This window comes from Onychostruthus taczanowskii, unplaced genomic scaffold (assembly GCF_017590055.1).
Source record: "Onychostruthus taczanowskii isolate IOZ18803 unplaced genomic scaffold, ASM1759005v1 scaffold2, whole genome shotgun sequence".
Taxonomy (NCBI): Eukaryota; Metazoa; Chordata; class Aves; order Passeriformes; family Passeridae; genus Onychostruthus; species Onychostruthus taczanowskii.
Window position 1 is genome coordinate 20724178 of NW_024499239.1, and position 18767 is coordinate 20742944.

Genomic DNA, 18767 nt, shown 5'->3' on the forward strand with positions numbered 1-18767 from the left:
TTTTTTTTAAAAGTTTCAATGGAAGTGGTGTAAAATATATAAAAATGGTCCCTATAGAAGGCATTAAAAGACACTTGTCACAGAGAAGCAATAAACATTACAGACAGTGGAAAGGTGAATCAGGTACTTCCAATTTTTAAAGCAGACACTAATGTCTCCTACTCCCTTACTAAAAAGTAACTGAAAATGTAGTTAATCCGGAGAACTGAAAGAAATATTTTTTAAAATCAGATTAATCCTATGTGGATCACTACCACAACTCAAAAAAAGCAGTTGGATTTATAGAACAAAGACAGCAGTGGCCTAGTTAAGATTAGAAACAACAAACAAACAAACAAAAGATTTAGATACATAGACAGAGAAGTGCATCATTTAATACTGGGGAAAAAAAAAAACATTTTAAAATACCTATTTAATTAAAAATTGTTCAGACAGGATTTCTAGTGCCTTCTCTAAAGAATCTGACTGCTTCAAGAATGCAAGAGTGACAGGTTTCCCCTGGAGTGATGTCTGCTCTTTCTGCCTGTGCTCCTAAACTGGATAATTGGGAATTGACATAAGATTCTTTGACTTTAATGACAAAGAAAAATAGTGCATATTCTGCTAGATCTTCTTTGAGAATTATATAAGCAGTTAAGGTTTTGGGAAATCTTTTTCCTACCCGATTTTTATTCCCTGCTATTTCTAGAACAATAATAAACATACTGATCCTGGACAATTCTCTGCCCCTAAAACAGTTCCCTGGCACAGAGCACTACAAAAGAAGGGCAACAGTTCCCTCACAGCCCCACATATTGCATAGGAAAAATGCATGTTTATTAGGATTTTTTTCACAGTCACCATTTTCAAAAATACCAGGAGAATACAGATGTTGATTTATTGACTGTAATAACCTGCAGGATATTTCTTAGCGCTATAATTTAACAGCCAGCTGAATTTCCATTTCTAAAAATCTTAAGAACCACACTCTCATTTTCTTACAAAAATGCAAGTGAAAATAAAGGGGGAAAATCATATAGGCAATTCCAGAAGAAAAAAAAAAATATATATATATACACACACATAAAAATATATTGGGAAAAAATGCTATTAGTTGCTAGGTGACAACATTTTTACCTGTTCTGTCAGAGTATTTGCAAAATACTTACAGCCAAGAACATGAAAGTTTCAGCTTCTCACCAGTTCTATATCAGGTGAAAATATTAGAAAAACATAAAATTGTGCTTGAGAAGAAACCCAGTGTTGCAAGCACCAGCTAAATGATATAGGACAACCTATGAAAGTTAGAAATGCAGATGGAAGATTATGAAATGAGATTAAATTGATGAACATCTCATGCATATTGTGGGAAAATAACCAAAAGGAAAGATAAAACTGATCGATATTCCTCACGCTTGCAGGTGAGGTGCTCTGAATTTCCAGCATGAGGTGAGAGCAGAAGATACAATTTCAGCATTCACAAACAAGATAAACATCATGAAGTTGGATGCTAGCAGTTCTCCAGTGCAGCAGCACATAAAACACAGGGCAGACTTGTAGGAACTACATCACCTGAAACAAAAAGAAGTTGGAAGGATTCTGGAAAAGAGCAGAGAAATGGTGCCATGGATACCAAGATGGTTTTATGCAAACAATTAAAATAATTATATATACCTTGATTAAGGGATTACTGAAGTGAGACACAGTGAAATGTCAATATATAAAAGCAGAGGGAAGTACAGAAATCAAAATTTAATGACATTTTCTTCTTCCAGTGGATTGTCTTAACTCTGAAAACAGAGTTTTGACATTTAAAAATCAACTAAAATTCTCACATTCTTATTATTGTACATAAAAATTAATATATGAAATTAATATTAAAACATTTTTTGCTTTGATGAATTATGTACATTCCCCTTAAAGTTACATTTGATCTAGTCATGCAGACCCAGAAAAAGGGGAACTGAAAAACAAGAAGAATAATTTTCATACAAAGTGAGATGTGCTGTGACAATTGCTCTCCAGAACTTAACCTCAGTTTGTGACACCAGGACCATTTTACTGAAAACTGGCAGTACAGGGAACAAAGGCAGCCAATCCTCCATGCTGGGAGGGATCAAACATCCTGATTGCCCTGACCTGCACAGGGGTGCCAGCCTGAGCCTTGGACATTTGCTGGCAGCATTCCTGGCTCTGGTATTTGCTGGCAGAGGAGAAATCACCAGTGGAGAGGCCTCTCCCTGTAGCTTTCAAAATATGGATACTAAAAAGGATATATGGAATGATCACCCTTTTCAAATAATTTAGCACGATTATGGTGGTGTGCTACACCTCACAGTAAGAGTTGTTGGTGGCTACAGGAAAACAACTGGGATTCTCTTGGCTCTCCAAAGTGAGCACAAATGAGACAAACCATAAGCCAGGAATTAAATCTCCTTTAAAACAGTACAGTACATTAGTGCCTGATTGCTTTCTTCATCACTTTTGTTCTATACAGAGCATCTTTCTTAATCATTCCTTTACCCTATACATAACAACCCCCATATAATTATACTGCTTTAACATTATATTCTTTTGGATTAAGAAGCACCTCCTCTGCTCTTAGTGACAATTATTCTACTCTGTGAAAGAAATTGGTTACTTTTACCCAGCAACAGAGCTGACGCCCATTGTGTTATCTAAAATATTGCTTGATTAGTTAAATGGTGATCATTTTCAGAAATCACTATGTGATAATTATCTACCTATTTTGGTATCATGCTTTTAATGAATTTGCCTCCATATATGAGGTCTAAGAATTCCTTGTTAGGCTTTAAGTCCAAATCTTAAAAAAAAAATGGAAACTACACCAAATTTCTTTGTTTAACACAAAACTCAGTTCTGTTTATCTTCACTGTCACTTGCCACCTCTGAAAATGGCTCCCCAGTACATGTTTCTTTCACCATATTTGAATGCAGTTTTTAACTCTGTAACTCTCAATGCTCACCAAATTTTACCTGTCTGTAGCTACGTGGTGGAGTTTATGGTCCTGCCATGGTTGCAAGTAAACACACTTGCATTATTTCACATTCTGGAAACAATTAGCAAAGTGCCAATAAAAATAAATTACTATGGCAGCATCAGCAAGGAAATGTATGAATAAATAGGTGATGCCTAAGCTTCTCCTCTCTTTGGAGATTATTAGTGTTGAAAAACCAGGAATGCTATAAAGTCTGTGTGCAGAATATTAAGTGGTGGAGGCTGCATTGCTACTGACTGCAGTACTCTGCAATGGAGATCCTGCTCTCTCTGAGGAGGTTGAGAGACAAAAAACAAACAAACAAACAAAACATACTTGTAAAATGTGTACATTTACCATTTACAGGAAAAATTACCAAAACTGAAAGAAACTTGACAAACCATGAAGCCAAGTCGCCTGTGGCTCATAAAAGCTCAGTGTGCTGCATTCTGAAGCAGGATGTCTTTGATCTTTCATGTAAATATCACTGAATCAGAATATCCCATCCCACTCTAAGATTTGACTCCCAGGGATTTACAACTGGTGATAATTCATGGGTGTACAGGATTGGTCCAGACCAAAGCAGCAAGAGTAAGTGCCATTTCTTCAAGGGAACAAGTATTCAAATCAGCCTTTAGGGCTCCTATTAATGGAAATACTTCTTCTTTGATGAGGAATATTGATAAAACTGCAATGGGTCTTTTAATTAATTAGTGGGTTATTAATCTGCTGATGTCTAGAGATTATGAAATCTTAGTATTCAAAGAACTGAGAAGTTATTTCAAAAAACTTTGAATGTTGAGCTGAGCTAATCTATTCAATGATGAGTTGAAACTCAATGTGAGAACAGGCAGAGCTGTAATAGGAGCTATTTGTTCCAACATCTGTGTTGCTGTTTCAAGACTCCATAGTAAATAAATAAGCACAGTAAAATCTCTTCATGTCTAAGCAATTATTTCAGCTTTTTTTTTTTATGAACTAAGCACTATGTGCATCTGGCTGAGTCTGACAAACTAATCTTCAATTATAACAAATCATAAATGAAACAGAAAATATTTTCATTAATTGCAAAACAAATGTAGAGAATATCAGCAAAACTCAAAGTGACAGAATTGCCTTTGGGTTTAACTTCTTAAAGAAATAAAATGACAGAATTGCTTTTTTCTTCTTAGGTGCTATTTATCTAGAAGCTTATCCTTAAATACCTCTTCAATATTTTTCCATGCAAAGAAATTATGATGCCACTTATAACATATGTGCCACATAAATTAACATGAGTAGGAATTTCAGGTTTATTTTTCCCCCATGTGGAACATCATATGAGATATTCTACTTCATCTCTCAAGAAATTCTCACACTTTCCTCATCTTTTTCATGTTTTAACAATTCTTTTTTTTCTCTCTGGCCTTGAAGACAGTAATTTTGATACCCTCTGGGCAAAGCAGTGTTGCATATAATCCACTCTCATGCCTCATCTTAGCCCATTAGCTGCGCTTCCCACTCTTGACCAGAAAATAATATTCACAATTGTTGTCCTGCACCTGAAAACATACCTGGGTAAAAGCTTACCTTTCCCAAAGCAAAGTATTAAAAGTGCATTATTAAAAAGAATGCAATAATCACAGTGCAATGTTTGTTCCTGACCTGAAGCTGATTTCTTCTGTCTGAACTAATCCACCACTGCCCCCACCCTGCTGCAGCATTTATGTTCCACTGTCACTGCTTCTGGTAATGCCCTTCTAACCCATCCCCTGGCCTGGAGCAGCAGAGCATCCCCAGCTTTAATCTGAGAGAGGTGCCTGGACCCCAGTAGCACCATTTTCTTCGGTTTTATGGGGTACTAAAGCACACAGCCATCTCCAGAACAGGCACTGACTGAGATCTGAGAGGGCATCCGACCTCATCTCCTGCTGTCTGAGTCTCCTTCCCAATGAAACTGGAGTACCTGAGCAAGCAGGAAGCAACAGCAAGGATCTCCTCTGGGTTCCTAGGTGAGCAGGAGGCCAAATCACTCAAAAATGTTAATTGAAACTGTCTCATAGCTTTTTTCCAAAATCACAGGATAAACAGAACTAACCTCTTGCCAGTTACAGGTTTCCGACAAGACCCAACAGCAGAGGCTTGGAGAAAGCAAGAAATTAACAAAGAATAGCACTGTGAAGTTTTCCCCACTACATACTCCCATCTTCTGGCAAAACACAACTCGGAGACTTCCTAAACCAAAGTTTGTATCTGCATCCTTCTCTTTAATGATTTAGAGTTGTTTCATGAATGTATCTTTGGGCCTTTCTTGGCTTTAAAGGTCCAGATCATGTGGTAGCAATGTGGTACTTCTGCTGAGTAACAATTTTCTTTCTTGTATGTCCTCTAAACCGTGTGTGACCATTTCAATTGCTGCCCTACAGGTCTCATCCTGTGAGAAATAACAAACAGCTGTTCCTCACTCACTTTCTGTATGGTGTCTATGGTTTTATATATTTCTTTCTGTTCAACCTTCTTTTAGCAACTGTTTGGTGTTTTTTATCATTTTCAGTCTTCTTTAGATAAAACCAAAGATACACAAAACTTGAATATACAGTGAATTTGGAGTCACATAATGATATTTTCTGATTTTTTCCACTGAATTCCTCCCACTAATTGTTTCATATACCATCTGCATTTTTGACCACTGCTGAACATTGAGTTGACAGTTTTTTAACTACCCACAAAAATGCCAAGATCTGTTTCCTGAATGGTAATAAGTAATTTACAAACCAATTTTCTTTGGTTTAGTTAGGGTTTTTTCCCTCTCTTCTTCCCCTTTCTCATTTGCACAAATCAACAGTGAATTTCATCTGCAAGTGTATTACAGATCTTTCAGCCTCATTAGATTCTCTTGCAACTTCTCACAGCCAATTTTTGTGTTTACAAACCAAAATAATTTCATACTGACCATAGACACTTCCTTTGCTCTCATTGCTTTACCAGATTCTTTGTGAATTTTTATCCTAGCTTAAACATCCTAGATCAGCTTTGGAATTATATCCTCGTAATTATGAGCTTTCCTCCACCTATATCAGCATGGGGGACATCAGATATATAGTAAATAAAAAGGAAAACTTGGAAGGAAAAGGAGTGAACAGAGCTCTTGTGTCTGAGACTGCTTTGGTCCAAGATTATACTTAAGACTATTTTCAAATCACTTGTACCTCGTTTCTCTTGCCTCTTTGCAACTGGTGATCCCAAGTATATTTAGCTAAAGATATCTATCTACTGGTAAAGGTGGGAACTGAAAGGAAAAAAATGTATGCGGTTATAGAAAATTCACTGACACCAAGAGTGTCAGCTCCATCCCAACTAAAATCTGAGATTAAAGAGAAGGGGAGAGAATCAGTGCAATTGCTGAAGACAATCCAAGGCATTCCTGGCCCAAGGACTCCTTTTGTTATCTAGTAAAAATGGTTTCTATCAGATATAAAAGTAAGTTATTAATTAAGGTTAGGAAACAATTTAACTCTTTTATTTATAGCTCCTGGTGTATTGTTCAGCATGCAACAATACTCTTGTGAAAGTAAAGGATTTTTTTCCTTGTTTTCTCTAGCACCTTACTTATTTTGCTGCCTGAACTTCATTCTGTCTATGCATCCATTCTATAAAGTACATCTTATTTAAATGATGTTAAATTCCTTTCCTCCTTTATATACCCACTTCATTTAATACAGATATATAAATGCTTCAACAAAAAAAACAATCATCACCGGGAGGTCTCATTTTTTCTTAGCCCTTCAAAGTAACATTCCTTTGTGTGTTTTTTCCTCTTGCAGTTATTTCTGTAGCAATGAAAACCAAAATCTGTGAGCATTTCATGAGCCATAATGAGTTCTCATAGTATCATCCTGGGAGATGCTGTAGATTTCAGATTGCCTCAGCAGCCAATCCCTTTCAAGCTCCTTCCAAAATGAACAAGACAGTGAAAAATAAGGTAATTAGATAACAGTGGTTCAGTATTATGTGGCATGTTGTAAAAGAAAAGGAGAGAAAACCTATAATATTCAGCTCTTTGGTGTTCTGCAGTGCAGTGCAAAATATTTGCAATGCATAAGGCTGGTACTGTTATATCTCAATACACACCTCTATAAAGTCTTCAGTTTTCACAAGTCAGAACAGATATTCACATTAAAATCTATTAATTTAACCCACTAAATGCCATAACAATTCAGAGGATGCTGAACCATTCCTGACCTAAGCATTTACAGAAACCTTGTAATTGAGAAGTACTTACATTTCACTGAAAAGCTCTATCGTGCCAGAGAAGCTTCCAGCTGCTGACACACCAGAGTTATTTGGAATATTCATTTTATGGTTAAAAATGAGTTTGACTTAAAATGCTTGGCTCCAGCATGAGTTTACTGGTGATCTATATAAACTTGTGGGCAAGTCGCTACAAATAACATCTCACCCAAATGGCCCATTTCTTATTAACTCTTTCCTTGATCTATTTGGATACATTTGTCAGTAAAGATACCAGTATCTCTATTTATGACTGCAAGTCTAACAGTATAGATTATACAAATTTCCCAGTGTTTCAGTGCCTATTCCCTGCTTAAAAAATGAACAAGAAAACAGAGCATCATATTTTGTCTTTTTTTCTGCCTTTTAAATAATATTCCCTGCCTACTTCTTGTGCTCCCCCCCCCACCCCTTACAAAAGTTTTATATCATACAGTTACAACCTGTAGATCTCATTCAGGGCTCAAGCAAATATTTGTGTATATAAGACACATATAACCAGCTCATCCAAAACAAAATCCCTTCTTGTATTACGTGAGAAGGCCCTAGTTTTGTTAATGCAAATAATAGTGCAGTGTCAATGCAGGGAACACGGTGCAATTAACACTGAAATATTGTATTTGCAGGGTCCTCAGACAAAGGAAGGATTGATGAATCTGAGTGCATGTTCTCAAAAGGCTAATTTATTATTTATGATACTATAGTATATTAAAGAATACTATACTAAACTATACTAAACAATACAGGAAGGATACTTACAGTAGGCTAAAAAGATAATAATGAAAACTTATGACTCTCTCCAGAGTTCCGACACAGCCTGGCACTGGTTGGCCTTTGAGACAAAATAACTCACAGCAGAAACCCAGTGAAACAACCACCTGTGGGTAAACAATCTCCAACCACATTCCAAAGGAGCAAAACACAGGAGAAGCAAGTCAGATAATATTGTTTTCCTTTTTCTCTGAGGCTTCTAACTTCCCAGGAGAAAAATCCTGGGCGAAGGGATTTTCAGAAAATAAGAATGTGACACATAAAAGATGCAGAAAAGGCCTGCTCCAAACCTTGAGTCCACCTGAGTGGTAATCTAGGTCAGATGCACTACTACAATCAGATCTGTGCTCCTTTTCCTGGGTTACTCTTTCCCTGTGCTGGCTGTTTCTACCCACGTACCAGTCCCTTAACTCTCCCCTTCGTCACTTCTTACAGGAGTGTTTGCTGCTTCTCTGAGCTCCCCTTCTGAGAGTATTTGTCAAGTAACAGATCTCCCCTGCTCCAGTCACATAGGAACCTTCTGGCTGAGTGTGGGAAGTAAAGCCTTGCTGCTCACAGATGGCAGGGGAGAAAAGATGTGCATCCCCTCCTGCCCGGCCTCTGCAGCGACTCCAGGAGCGCCTGGAACCCCCAGCTGGAGATTGCCTTAGCAACCACGTGTTAGGGGAGACAACCTCCATCTGTTTGGCCTCCCTGTAAATGTAACTGAGATCTTGTGAAGTCTATCAGCTGAACCAAAATGGGAATTCTTTCCCTGTACTTATTTTCAAATTATTTTCTCTTCGCCTAACAGCACAGGGCTTCACATTCAGACAGGACATTAGTTGGTTATCAGCCCATGAAAGATGGGCTAGAAAGGTGTCACTTTGTTGGTGTCACCCCAAAAGTGACTCCTCCTGCCAAAGCAGAGCAGGCTGTTTCTCTGCTGAATAAGCTGCAGGAAAGGAGCAAGGAAAGAGACAGGTCAGCTATCCAGGTGTGTGTCTGCATACAAAAGTACAATTTCACAGCAAACAAAAGGGTGGGATTTTGGTAACACCTGTAGAAGGGTCAATTCATTTTCTCCAGTTCCTTTCCTCCAATTCCTTTCCTTTACAAAGCCAAAGATTTGTCTTGTGAGGGCTGCTTATCTTTGCTGCTGAGGCAGGCTGTGAGTATGCTCACCAGGACTTCTGGTGTGGTTTGAAAAGTACAACACTGCATTTCTTGAATATTTAGGAGAAGACAAAAGATAAATATTAATTCAGAAATGAAACAGCTGATGGCTTACTGGCTGCTCAGCACCTGCTTTCATCAACTCAAAAATATCCTCATTTGATATGTGTTCTACTAATATTCATTTGAATTCAGGACTCTTACCTCACTTTTCCTTTCCTTTACCACCTCAATCTTGCTCCACACTAAAAGGTATGAAGCACTTTCATCTAATTATTTGACTCGCTATAAAAATTGTCCAAACTGGCGCTTTAAAAAATGAGGTGCTCACAGAATACCTTTGACATCAAACCTTTATGCATTTGGAAGGATATCTCCAGGTTTAGGAGTTAGGGGGGCAGAGGGGAGGAGGGGGGCCTGTTCTTTTGTATGTAAATTGCTCAGATAATGAGGTAAAAACCTAGAGGATACTATTCACACAAACTAACAAACTGCATTTTTCCTGTCTCTGTAAAGACAACAGTGTAAAATCCTGAAACTGCTCTAAAGTTCAGAGAACAGGGGGATGCTGATCCTTATGATCATTAGCATACACAGTAATTACTCTCTTTAATACATTATTATAATTTTTAGTTTAAAAATTGATCCCTGTCTAGACAGGTACTAAATGCCTGAAGCAGTAGTTTGCAGTACATGAAGGGTAAGTTGTACAGCTCAACTTTGGCCATTTTCCTGCTTTACTGAAATACTGTGAAGTAGAGATATACAGAGCAAATGTGAAACACTGTAGGAGAGGAAAGAGCTCTAAATGCCTTATTGATTCCCTGATTTTTCTGATCCTTTTATTATCCCTGTTGAGCAGCCTAGGCAAAGTTGCTTATAATTGTGGCAGCTCCATAATTTCTAAAGCTTATGCCATAACTGCCAATCTCCCCCTCTACCATCTGCTTTTCCCCCTCTTTCTTCCTTAGAGCACAGCTGCCAGCATTGTGTCTTCAATATTCTGCACAGAAATGAGGATGATTCCAGCTGGGATATTTGGGAACATAAATAAATACAGTACTTCCCTCTCTTGGGATGAACTCAGATCTTTTGAGTCCAGCAAACAAACTCGAGTGACTCTCCTGCATCCAGATTAAGGTGTCTGAAGAAAGAAGAGAGGTGGGAAAGAAGTTAACAGCAGCAACAGGGACAATCAGGCAGAGCAATCCCAGTACTCCCAGGCTCTGCATCTTGTCAGAACTGCCAGTCTTGGTAGAAGACAAAATGAATTAAAATTGGCTTCTCACAGATTTTTTTTCCTGAGGGTCAAATTAATTTACCAGCCCTTTAGCATAGTCCTTGCCCTCATAACCCTGTAATAGATGTGTAAAAAAGTGTCACTTTTTCATTATCTGGGAATTAAATTACTACAATAAGGGTCAATTCTATCTCTGTCAGACTTAATGTAATATTTAGAGGTCTCTCAGAGGCCTCAATTGGGCACAGGCAATCTGTGCTGAGTTTGCTTAAACCTGGACTACAGAGTAAAAAATTATGACAAATTTTCCTATGTTTTCATTTGTCAGGAAATCTGAGAGAAAATAAATATTTCAAAGAAAATCAGAATTTTTTCTTGTACCCCATTAATAGTGTTGCCATTTAAGTTCAAGGCAGTTAAACCAAATAAACCCACTGAAATAACTGAGATGATGCTGAGGATCAAAAGTGACACATAAAATCTTTGCCCATGCCACTGATTCCTATATTGTAAATAAATGACCTTGTGGAAGGCAACATGATGGAGATAAGGTGATTTTCTTAGTGAAAACATAATTAAACTCAATATTTCTGTGAAAACCAAGAACTTTTTGTGAAGGAACCACAAACATTTCATGAGTTTAGGCCTATGATACATTTCTCTACAGTATATTTGTTCAAACTAGAAATCTCTTAGACCTCAGTTTGAGTTGATGGAGGCATTTTTTATTTACAGAAAACATTCTTAATGCAATATATCTGTATCTTGATAGTATTGTAAGGATCTCACTATTTACACACGTTTTGTGTACAATTCAAACATTCTTGTGTGTACAAAAACTTATTAGGAAGACTGCAAATCCTTGAACAGCCATGGTATGTATAACCTCTAACTAGACATATTGAACAGCACACTCCCAGCCAGATGTCAAATTCTCCCAGCTGCTTATGCCGTTATTAATCCAGAGGTTACCACCATAAAAGGTTATTTTCCCAGGAAAACACAGGTCAGCTTCACCCACCTCAGAAAAGAATTGTAAAATTAATGAATAAGTCCAGGGAATTCAAGCTAATGCCATTAGAAGGGCTGAGGAGGAGATTAAAAAATTGAATATGCTAGGAAGAAGTGATAGGAGAGTGGGCCAGTCTGTGCACTTACACCATTCTGACCAGCACTTCTGTGGGAATGATGTAATTAATAGTCAAGAAGCTCATGCAGGCAGCTGGGCACTAAAGCAGGTTTTGAGGAAAACACTGTCCTTCACTGAACTGCAGGGCAGTAACCACCTGCTCAGGGCCAGCAGTAAAGACAGAGGGAACACTTTTATCTCAGGCCATTACAGCTATTTTTCTGCAGTCACTGTGCATTATAATGATTGTTCTTTGACAAACAGCAATTAGTATGCTGAAGAGCTGACAGATGCCTAAAGAAGGAGTATTTTTCTTATCTGTCTTGAAGGAAAGGATGGAGTTATGACTGAGTTGAAATCTCCCAGAGAAGATGGTGAGGTACAGGTTGAAACGAGAGAATTTTAAAAAGCATCAGGGAATGGGAAAGGCATCATAGCAATGAACTTCTGAAAAGCAGCAAGTAAACTTTGTACAAGAAGAGAAAAGAAACTTTGGATGGGCTTACCAAAAAGGCAAGCAGAGGTCAGGAAAGTGAGTGTGCACATGATCCAGGAGCAGCCTCCAACAGGTTCATAAACCTTTCCCAAAGGATGATTTAATCTGTATGACAGCAGTGAAAGGAAAATAAATTTCTGCAGGCTTTTCTTTGTGCAAAGCAAGAGGCAGTGGTGCTTTCAAAACTGCCAGATCCTCTATTGGAAACTATGTATCTGTCACAGTGGCTTTCCAACCTGCCTGGAACTGTGGATTAAATGATCTCAGATTGTAGTCCAGGAGTGCTCTTTTAACAGTGACATGGTAGCTGCACTGGGGACTCCGCTCTGGCTCCACCCTGGCCCTTACTTTCTCTGTAATTTCTTTTTTTTTTTTTACTTTTCTGATATTCTGACGTGCACATGGTTAATACTGGCTTAGTGCTTTCAGCTGTACTTCAGCAAAGCACAGAAATACTTCCCAAATCCCAGGAAAACCCAGAAGACGCCACATAAGAGCCTACATATGATGATTTCGTAGCAATTCAGAGTCACTTGATCCTTAAAAGCCTTCTTGAAAAAATTTCTTTCCTGTGAGCTTTTTTCAAACTTTCTCTCTTTCAAGATCTTTCTGCTGTTCCTGGAGACCTCTGTTTCCTGCAGCCTACCCAGCACCACGAGAAAATCTCTCTGCTGCTGCCTGCCTTGCAGAGAGGCTCCTGGCACCTGTGCAGCAAGTTAATGTGGTTCCACAGGTTATGAGGTTTAGAAATCAAACATGCTGATACTTTGAAAACTTTTAATTCAGCCAGAGCTACATAATACAATGTCTGTAATAATTTTGTAGTAAACCCATTTGTTTTAAATTCCACACTGGTATTTGCAGTGCAGAGACTTTTGTCTGAGTCCTGCAGGTACACAAGTAGGTGCCCACCTTCACCTGGGTGGATTGTCCTTTAGGGCGCACGTGCACCCGACAGAGACTTATTTTCTGAGTCCTGTAGGTACACAAGTAGGTGCCCACCTTCACCTGGGTGGATTGTCCTTCAGGGCGCACGTGCACCTGTCTGCTTTTAGCTCAGACCAGGAGAATTTAGTAAATCTCCCAGATTTCCCCATTTCCTGTGCCTTGGTTCATGTGATAGAGGGATTTTTGAGGACCCCATGGGGCCCAGCTGCCAAGCTGGTGGCAGCCACAACTCTGTTTCTGGGCATGGGCACTTTGCCATCCCTCACATCCTCAGGATGCCACACAAGGGTTTCACAATTCCAGTCTGAGTTTTGCAGGAATGAAGCTAGGAATGAGGTAGACGCCAGGAATAAACTGTGCTGTGATTTGCACCTTGTTTGCCCTGGTGAAGAGCAGATTTCAAGTCCTGGATTTCTTGGTTCTCAGGGTATCAGTATTGCTGTGCACAAATTCCCAGATCGGGAAAGAGAAACCTGCACTCTGTGCTTAGCTCCCTGTCACTTCCTATTCTGTGCCTGATTTCTCAGGTCTGCCCCCAGCTCTGCATTTTTCTTTAGGGCTGGTTTTGCAGCAAGCCTCACAATACTGTAAAAATACCAATCCACAGATATTACTGGGAAGAAAATAATTATGCAGCCAAACAGCAGCAGATATCTGCAGAGTAAGGTATTGCTGCGATTGACAGCACTCATTATTCAGGATTTTTAAATTTTTTATTTTCTCTAGAGGTAGATTTATTCTCATCCTTTATGTCTTGAACAGTAACTCTTTTCATTCTGAATTTTTATAAGAGAGACATCCTAATTTTCTTTTATTTAGTTTTGAATATCATTAACAATACCATTATACTCATTTGTACTACTTATGTAATAAGATAAAACTAAGGATAATATTATCAAGGTCTTTTCCTTTGCATATCCCTTTTTCAGCTGGGTTAGGCCATAGTTGTTCTTTCATTTAATTTATGTCTGGGTCACGCAAGATAAGATATACAGGTAAAAATGAAAGTGGCAGCCTGTGTCATCTTCCACACGTTCTCATAGGAAGAGACCAGACTTCCATCTACTTTCTCAAGGGCCATAACAGACTTCCACCACAGAAACAGCTTCCCAGTTTTGTAACTTGATGGGCCTGTAATGTGTGCATTTAGGTGTAAAACTCACATTTACCTCATGGAATTGCACTTCGGTCAATCTCTTGAAGATCTACACCCTATTAAAATCCTATTAGAAGTGCCAATCACCATGCAAGAGTTACACAGAATTAGTTAAACATGTAAAGGAGCAATAATAAAATGTAACCCTGGATACTACCATTTGTTTTGAGAAAATATTACTAGAAGGAACGAAGAAACCCAAAATTATTATTGATTTAGTTTCCCACAAACAGTGACAGCCACAAACAGTGCATCTATAAGGTTCTCTGAGGAATGCAGCACTTTAACTCCCTTTTCTCCTAGCTTGAGACAGGTTGTCAAATTCAGCTCTTTACACTGTTTAAACCCCAAGCAATCCTTTGGACTTATGTGGATTTCAGCGTAGTATTGCACAGCTGAAATTCATTTAATAACCCAAAAGAGACTTGCAGTGTGCTTTGCTTCCCTCTCCAGTTTAACTGCACTAACTCTGAACATTATAATCAAAATCCCACATCACAGTTTGCCTTTGAGCTGTTTGAAATGGAGAATGAGAGAAAAGTACCAGGGCGTGGGGTGCCATGGAAGAACTAACCTGTGAGCAATTCAGGCATAATTTCTTTACAAGAAGGGCATTATGGAATAAATTGCTTGGGGCATTCAGGCAGTGAGGCAGGCCATAGTACCATAAATCAGCTCTGAAATATAAACTGGGCAATTGGAAGGGGAGTAATGACAGAGTTTGAGCTCACTGCTTAGGGATGTCATTTCTGTTTGGGATAAATAAATGCTCTGATCTGGAGGTTCACAATGGCAGCTGGGGAAGTAAAGAGAAGACCTGGGTTGGCCAGAGGAGGAGGAAATGACAGTTTTACTCTGGGTGTGTTGCACTCAGCTGTGAAAGAGTACTGTGCAAATACTGCCAGATAATTTATTTTACATGTTTCTTTTGTGGAGTTTAATGTTTCCTTGCTCAATTCTCATCTTACTAGAAAGTCAGAAAGGGGAAGTCTGAGCCTTTTAAAAATTTTTTAGGGTTTTTTTGGGGGGTTTTTTGGGGTTTTTTTGAGGTTTTTTTTTTTTTGGTTTATTTGTTTTTTGGTTGGTTTTTTTTGTTTTGTTTTGTTTTGGTTTTTTTTGGGTTTTTTTTTTTTTTTTGTGATTTTCTATTTCCTTTTTATATTAAATTTGGAGGACATCATCTTTTGCCCTTTCAGCTCAGTAATAAAATCCCAGATCATGGTACATTACCTTTCTGGCCATTTGGTCATGGTCAGATATAATTGTCGTCTCAACCATTCAGCACCTGCTCAGATGAGTAACGAGTGGGTGTTAGGAAGAAATCAGGCTTTTTACTTCATGTGGAGCTCAATCCAAAACTTTAAAAAGGAGTCATTCAGGGAAAGGCAAGGCACAGAAAGCAAATGAAATATAACTGAGAAACTATCTGAGGTGTGTTCAAACATTTGAGTGAGGAATTCTAAGAGGAATGTATAAACATAGAAAAAACATGACAATATTTCTATGACAATATAAAAAGAACTCCAACTGCTAAATGTGAAATAACATATGGACTTACAGCAGCTCCCTTCATTTCTCCAAATCCTAATGTTGTATTTTAACCCCAGCCAGTAGGGAAGTACCATACAGCTGCTTGCTCCAGCTTAGTGGGATGGGGAGGAGAATCAGAAAAAAAAAAAAAAGTAAAACCCATGGGTTGAGATAAGAAAAGTTTAAAACCAGAATTGCAATAAAATTAAGTAATAGTGACAATGATAATAATGTAATCACAAGGAAAACAAAGAAAGAGGAATTAACCCCAAGAAGAACAAGTGATTCACATGCCCTTGCTATGCCCCACAGAATTGTGGATTTTTGTGCATCTCCTCACTGTCAGAGGATGGGGAAGATGAAAATTCCTTCCCTTAGAATAAGCACTGCTTAGTAACAACCAAAATATCTGAGTGTTATCAACATTACTCTTATTCTGAACCCAAAGCACAGCATTGTACCTCCTACTGGGAAGAAAATTAATCTATCCCAGCTGAAACCAGGACAACTAATCAAGCTATTGCAGCATTAGAATAATTATTTTTTAAATATAAGTCTGTTTGCACCATTGATCTTTCAAAATGTAATATGCTTTGGATGTGTTGGCTTCAGACTTAACCTCTAGGCCAGCCTAGAACCCAAATCAAGCTCTACCCACGCGCTGGTTCTTGGCCATGATCACTGAAACTAAGAACACCAAGGAGGACAACACAAGTCCTATTGTTTTAGTAATGATGGGTCATTCTTGTTAGCCTTGCACAGCTTCGAATGCTGAGGCTGCTTGCATCTTTTCCTCCCCAAAGCTCTTTTCCTACTTTTGTTGTCCTTCATCCAGGCAGCTCACACAGTGCTCATTTCTAAATACATCTGAGGCTGGGCTGCTTCCTCCTGCCTGCTGCTGGAAGGTTTGTACATTCAGCTTTGCCTGGAGCTTTACCACAGGCACACTCCTGGTACTGAGCAGTGTGACCAGCATGAGGGAGTTTCTCATAGAATCATAGAAGAGTTTGGGTTGGAAAGGACCTTTAAAAGTCATCTAATCCAACCCCCCGAGCCATGGGCAGGGACATCTTCCTCTAGATCAGGTTGCCCAGAGCCCCAACCAACCTGACCTTAAAAGTTTCCTTTTTCTCATAGAATCATAGAAGAATTTGGGTTGGAAAGGACCTTTAAAAGTCATCTAATCCAACCCCCCGAGCCATGGGCAGGGACATCTTCCTCTAGATCAGGTTGCCCAGAGCCCCAACCAACCTGACCTTAAAAGTTTCCTGGGATGGGGCAATGGTCATCTCTCTGGGCAAGCTGTTCCAGTGTTTCCCCATGCTCATTACAAAGAAATTCTTCCCTATATCTAAAAAAAATTGGGCCACTTTTTAGTTTAAAGCCACTATGCCGTGTCCCATTGCATCCTGCTAAAATGTCTGTCCTCATGTTTCTTTTATCATAAGAAACACAGCACATGCACCTTAACTCACCTTGTTCATAAAGCTTTTCCCAGAGTTGACACCTTAATAAAAGAATTAACATGAAAAGTGATATTCTAAATTACCTCGTTTTCCCCTCACCCATTTACTCATACAACTATTGTCAGTTTGGAGGAGGGGCAGGATCGCTGCCAAACAAGATTTTCATGCAAAAATTGTGATAAACAGCCTGACAGTGATGACACAGAATGTGAAATCCTTCACATCTGCTTTGCCCAGCCCTCCCTTTGCTGTCCCCAGGGTGTTCTGCTAAGTGCTGGCTGCTAGATGAAGTGTAGCATTAGGGTATCAGAGTTATGATGGAAGTTCACCTCTCTGAGAATTAGAAGATTCCTCCTCACTTAGATTTGGGATGTGAGCAATGAAGGGGTGATGACTGAGCCTTCCCCCGGAGCGCCGCGCGGCACCGTGCACACAGCCTGGCAAGGGCAGCCTTTGTTAACCACTGACTTATACCACAGGTGCATGAGCAATCACAGCTCAAGGACTAAAGAAACACACTATAAATTCTTATAATTATTTGTTATGACAGTAAGCAGAGAGTAGCTTAAACGCAGGAAGTATTTATGGGGTTGGGAGGGGAGCACAGAGGCTGAAGTGTGCGCTGCTGACCGAATGCTCCACGGGCTGGGAGGGAGGATGAGCAGACTCCAGGGAGTCAGACAGAAGAGAATTGCTTCTTCTCTCCTCTAAGATGAGAAGCTGTGACACAGCCAGGTGCTTTCTACTTGTGACCCCTCAAAATTCACCTCCCATTCTGCCCTGGGCACAGCATCAGACACACAGCCCCTCTCTCTCCCATGGTTTGTGTCGAGATATGGAAAATATGGAAAAGCGTGGAGCTGATCTCAGCTTACCTCTGCATCATTTCCTCTCTGTCCCAAAGGTATTGCTACAGCCAGCATGACTTCTTCTCCTCTACATGTTCGAAAATAAAACAGAACAAAGGAAGAGTGCTCCCCATTGAATGCAGAGGAGCAAGTTCAGGGCACAGATTCCAAGTCACATATTTATTGGTGCTGAATTCAGAGGAGACCCAGACTGTGAGCCAGGATTTATATATATATACATATATATATATATATATATATTATTTTTTTTAGGAAGGCCTTTCTAAAAAAAATAGTAACTCTGAAGGAAAATATCTTTTTCCACAGACCTGTTTTTAATGCAGGAAAATTTTGCAGCCTATAATCAAATTTCAACAAATTTTAATATTTTGCAACTACGCTATTCAAGTTTTCTACATTAATCCTTCTTTAAATCAGTCTTTTTAACTCTAATTAAATCTAAGTACATAATTCAGAGATTTTTAAACATTAAAACCCTGTGTTTTCACAAGACCAATTTATTTTTCATTTGTATTTTTGTTTGAAAACTATTTGTGAGATTTTAGCTTTTTCTTCAATTTCAGACAGATTAAACATCAGTATTTTAATTATTATTTGCTTGAAAATGTCGAGAAAATTATTGTTTCATTGGTTTCCTGAAGAATTCTTTCATCTTGTAAGGCAACCATAAAGGAAATATTCATTTTACAGAGTATCCAGACCAGTCAATGCTCATAGTTAAGAGCAGTAAAATTTTTTATTATTAGGCAACAAGATGTCT